The sequence below is a fragment of the Hypanus sabinus genome, chromosome 3 (genome assembly GCF_030144855.1).
Source record: "Hypanus sabinus isolate sHypSab1 chromosome 3, sHypSab1.hap1, whole genome shotgun sequence".
Taxonomy (NCBI): domain Eukaryota; kingdom Metazoa; phylum Chordata; class Chondrichthyes; order Myliobatiformes; family Dasyatidae; genus Hypanus; species Hypanus sabinus.
The window spans coordinates 30,182,373-30,188,259 of record NC_082708.1 but is presented as its reverse complement, the minus strand read 5'-3'; positions in this window follow the sequence as shown (position 1 = coordinate 30,188,259).

The following is a 5,887-nucleotide window of genomic DNA, read 5'->3' as shown; positions in this document are numbered from 1 at the left end:
TTCATTTCAGACAGGATCCCAGTGCTCCGCCGATTTCTCACTTCATGTGTGCTTGCATTCTCCATTGTAGAGAAGGCAACATTGTGAGCAATGAATCAGCCAGGTTGGAAGGTGTGATCTAAGTCACCTGGAAGGACTGTTTAGGTACCTGGCTGGTGGTGAGAGAGGAAGTGTTGCTCCTCCTACCCTCGCAGGTCAAGGTGCTACAGAGCAGGGAAGGATGGGTGGACAAGGGAGTCATGAGGCGAGTGGTCTTTATAGAAGTCAGAATATCGGGGAGAGGGGAAAATATGGATAGACGTGAGATCATGTGGGAGCTAGTGGAAATATCAAAGAATGATATGTTGGAAATGGAGTGAAAGATGAGGCCCAGAGGAACTCTTATCGCTGTTTTGTCTGGGGAGAAAGGGAGGAGAGCAGATGTCAGGGAAATGGCGGAAATGCACGTGAGGGCTTCATCAAAGCTGTTTCCATGATAAGGGAAACACTTCAGAAGCATAGAACAGAAGTCCTCGTATGGGAACACATGCAGTGGGCATGGAGAGGAGGCGGGGTGGGAGGGGGAGTAGTTGAGGTAGCAGTGGGTTTATGGAACATGTCAGTGGTAAATTGGTTTTCTGAGATGGCAACACAGACATGGCATTGGCTTTTGCATGGAACCATCAAAGAGCCTTGAAGTTCTCTGTGCCTTTTCAGGTCTATCTTTCAATTTTGATCAGGCACCGGACAAGGATTCCCGTAAGTTGATAAAATGGTTACATTTCCATTTATTTCCTTATGACATGGCATACCTGAGTAATTTTATACACCCATCTGAGGCCCTTTCTTAGGACTGATGAAGGGTCTCAGCCCAAAATGTCAAGCCTTTATTGCTCTCCATAGACGCTGCCAGACCTGCTGAGTTCCTCCAGCATTTTGTGTGTTACTCCAGGTGACAACAAGGCTATGCAGACTCCACACAGATAGCACTCAAGCACAGGATTGAACCCACACTCTAACGGCTATGCCATTGAGCTGTAAACGTCACCAATATTTTTCAGAGAGACGATGAGTAAACTCTGGAAATCTCTCGTGGCATTGGAGTGTGGAGTGCCTGTCTGGTGTTGGCCATACGGCCCACACATTAGTCGACTGAGTAAATCTGAGTCTTTGTCTTCCCCGTAGCTGGAAAGTTTCTGTGCTCTGTGACCAGAACAGTACGCAGTATTTGAACTGGTATCACATCGTTTACTCTTGAAGTGGGGAATTCAATACTGACCCACTGGTACTAAAGCATCTAATATCTTTTATCAGCTCTCACTCAACATGGTTGTGATAGTTTCCTTGTATAGTCAATCACCTACCTCTCACCTTGTCAGTGATAAAGAGGAAAATGCTTCCAAGTACTTCAGGTCCAGTATTTATTTAATGTTCTAATTAGAGAAACAGCACGGTAATATTTCCTCCTGAATACACCCATGTGACAAATAGCCTACTAATCCATCAGACCATTAGATACAGGAGCAGAATTAGGCCATTTAACCCATTAAGTCTACTCCGCCATTTCATCATGGCTGATCCATTTTTCCTCTCAGCCTCAATCTCCTGCCTTCCCCCGCATATCCCTTCATACCCTGACCAAGCAAGACTCTATCAATCTCTGCTTTAAATGTACGTAAAGACTTGGTCTCCTCAGCTTCCTGTGGCAACAAATTCCACAGATTTACCACTCTCTGGCTAAAGAAATTCTTCCTCAGCTCCATTCTAAAAGGATGCCAATCTATTCTGAGGTGATGTCCTCTTGTCTTAGACACTCCCACCATGGGAAACTTTCCCTCGACATCTCAAGGCCTTCCAGCATTCGACCTGTTTCTATGTGGTTACCCCTCATTCTTCTGAATTCTAGTGATTACAGGACCAGAGCTGTATGTCTTTGAAATGCAGGAGGAAACCAGAGCACCTGGAGGAAACCCACACAGGTACAGGGAGAACATAAAAACTCCTTACAGACAGGGGTGGAAAATGGAACCCCTGTCACTGGCACGGTAATAGTGCTGCTAACTGCTATGTTACTATATTGTATCTCTAGTAATCAGATGTAATTTTTTTCCTTATCAAGGAAATTGTTAAGACATGGCAAACAAAAGGACAAAAAATACAAATGTTCTTGCCACAAAGAGTGGTGGAATGCATTACAGGCAGTACAGTTTTCTCACAGCTTCTGTGACCTGGGTTCAATTCTGATCTCTAGTGTTGAATGTGGCAGGTACCTGCATGTGTTCTGATTTCCCGAGGGGCTCCTGTATCCTCTAGCATCCCGCAGATAGTGGAGAAGGTGAACAGGGTATTAGATGTTATTAGCTGGTGAAAAGAATATAACACCAGCGAGATTATGATACAGCTTTATCAACCACTGGTTAGGCCTCAACTGGAGGCTGTCATTCATTCTAGACCTGCTCTCTGGAGGGATTTTGTATTTTCTTCTGTGGGGATATAACACAAAGAATTCAAGTTGCTCTGTCTTTCCTTATCCCCCCAGTATAACGTCTCTTGTCTGTCTGAAAGCTGAATATGTTAATCTTTTATTTTTGATAGAAACTTTTACAGATTATTTTCATGCAGTCTGCTCGCCCATTCTAGAATTTTGTTTTAATTTTAATAGTCTCCTGCTGATTCTGAAATCTTCCCAATCAATATGCTTACATTCTTCTCCTTTGATAAAATTATGCCTTTCTTATGATCTAACACTATCCTTAACTTGTGTTGAAGACCATTTATCTGCCCAGTAGGTATAGGTGTGTATATATATATTTGTTACAAACTAATTCTTTAAATGTTAGATGTTGCTCATTACTGTCATAATTTTTAATGTAGTTTCCTAATCTTTATGCCTTATTCTTACGTGACTATAGTTAAGACTTTATTAATAGGGCTGCCTCTCACCTTTTCCCATTTTATCTCTCCAAAGTTATCTATTCTGAAATATTTAATTCCCAACCCTGGTCACTTTGCAAACGTCGCTTTGTAGTGCTTATGGATGTATACTAATTTATTTCTATTTGGATCCTGTAAGATAGCCATAGCAGAGTGGGGGGCTGTGGTGTTGGGGATAAGATCCCACTACCTATTAAATGCTCCCAATAGCATGCGTCACAAATAGCCTCTGACAACTCTGACAGCTCCTGGCTTTCACATGTGGCTTAGCTACCAAGCCTGGTGGAACCATTTCTACTGACAGGAGAGGAGGAAAGGTGGATTACTGGTGCCTTAAACTCGCTGTTGGTTCAGGCAGACGGGGCTCGTCAGTTGTGATTGGCAGCTCATTTAAGAGAAGGAAAACTCTGATCTCAAACCCCGAGGAAACAGCCAGAGCTGGAGTCTCCAAGGCAGTCCTAGATTTGAGTTGAACACTGACCTGCAATTCCTGCGATGCTGTTGGTGCTAAACTGTATCAGTCTCTGCCGTCCCACTGGATTCATCAGCTGCATGGAGATGGGGAGCCTGCTGCACGGGCTACAGCTTGTTCTGCCTACCGTACTGCCCAGGCTTGTGTATTGGCCAAAGCAATAACGATGCAACAACCATGGTAGACCCCAACCAATGGAGGGCCTCTTTTCTATTTGTACAATTAATTCACCTATTGTATCATGTAAATTCTACTGTGTTCAGATGAAAAGCCTTTTTTAAATTTTTCCCTCTGCTTTAACTGGAATTAGAAGGAAATTCTTACATTTGCATGATCTCTCTTCCTAACAGACACTGGTTATCAGTACTCATGTCAGTATCTGGCACTACAGTCTTGCCTATATCAGAGTTGCCAAGGTCAATAGAATCTCAGCATGCAGTGACACGTTGTGCCTATTTCCTCTGGTTTCACACACAGCTTGATGCAGCTATGCACAGATATAGTCATTAGGATAAGTGCAATGCTGGGTACACTTCAGCCACTATTCTTTGGTCTCATCACTAGAATTTTCCAGCTATGATATCAGCCATATACACACAGTGGCCACTTTATTAGGTACACTTGCTTGTTAATGCAAGTATCTAATCAGCTAATCCTGTGGCAGCACTCAATGTATAAAAGCACACAGACATGCTCAAGAGGTTCAGTTATTGTTCAGATCAAACATCGGAATGGGGAAGAAATGTGACTTTGACCATGGAGTGATTTTTGTTGCCAAACTGGGTGGTCTGAGTATCTCAGAAATGGCTGAACTCCTGGAATTTTCATGCACAGAATTCATAGAAAATGGTGTGAAGAACAAAATAAAATGACAGTTCTGTGGGCAAAAGTGCCTTATTATTGAGAGAAGTCAGAGGAGAGTGGCCAGACTGGTTCAAGCTGACAGGAAGGTGACGGTAACTGAGGTAGCCATGCACAACAGCGGTGGTGTGCAGAAGAACATCTCTGAGCACACAGCACATTGAACCTTGAACCAGCAGAAGACCTCACCAGGTTCCACTCCTGTACCAAATAAAGTAGTCAGGACTACATGCCTGTTGTCTCACTCTTGTAGTGTATAGACCAGAGCTGTATACAATTCACTCATTATGGCCTGACTTTATGCAGTTTTGGCATGACCCTTGCCCCCACCCCTGAAGTCGTATGCTATATCTTAGTCAGTGAAGGCAAGTATTCACTTTCCTCTACCTTCAGAGTTTGAAATGGTATAGAATGTAATATTTTAAACAGTGTACTAAATATGTTGTTGGTAATATGACCTGGTGATTTTCTCATTTTGATTTCAAAATGTGTTCCAACAAATTTTTTTGTCCTTGGTTATTCGAACCCAATAATATCTGCTTGCTAGCTTTTCACACACAAAATACTGGCAGAACACAGCAGGTCAGGCAGCATTGATGGAGAGGAATAAAGGGCCATCATTTTGAGTTGAGTTCCTTTATCAGGGACCCAGTCTCCATCTCCCATCTCCTCCCCTCCTGGTTGGATAAGGGGCTTTGGAGGTTGGGGTGGAAGGAAGGAGGGAGACCCAGGTTTGAATCTCAGATCCATAGGTGACCCACCTTGAGAGGTGACAGCTGCCAAAAGACCATTGAAAATGGATCTGTGTGGTGGGTCTCTAGAGACATGTTCAATGGTACTCTCCAGGTTTGATGGACACAGTGTTAGAATTCTTTGAAGAAATAACAAGCAGGATAGACAAAGGAGAATCGGTTAATGTTATGTACTTGGATTTTTAGACGGCCTTTGACAAGGTGCCACATGTGGGACTGTTTAACAAGTTATAAGCCCATGGTATTACAGGAAAGACTCTAGCATGGATAAAACTGTGGTTGATTGGCAGGAGGCAAAGAGTGGGAATAAGGGGAGCCTTTTCTGGTCGGCTGCCAGTGACTAGTGGTGTTTCACCGATTCTTTTTACATTATATGTCAGTGACTTGGATGATGGGATTGATGGGTTTATTATGAAGTTTGCAGGTGATACGAAGACAGGTGGAGGGGGAGGTAGTTTTGAGGAAGTAGAGGGGCTATGGAAGGACTTGGATTAGAAGAATGGGCAAGGAAGTGGAAGATGGAATACAGTCTCAGGAAGAATACGGTCTTTGGTAGAAGAAATGAATGGGTTAACTATTTTCTAAATGGAGAGAAAATGCAAAAATCTGAGGTGCAAAGGGATCTAGGAGTCCTTGTGTGGGTTTCCTAAAGGTCAATTTGCAGGTTGAGTCTGTGGTGAGGAAGGCAAATGTGATGTTAGCATTTATCTCAAGTGGACTAGAATATAAATGCAAGGATGTCATGTAAAGCACTGCAGAGGCCTCACTTGGAGTATTGTGTGCAATATTGGGACCCCCATCTCAGAAATAATGTGATGAAACTGGACAGGATTCAGAGGAGGTTCACAAAAATGATTCCAGGATTGAATGGCTTGTCAGATGAAGAGCG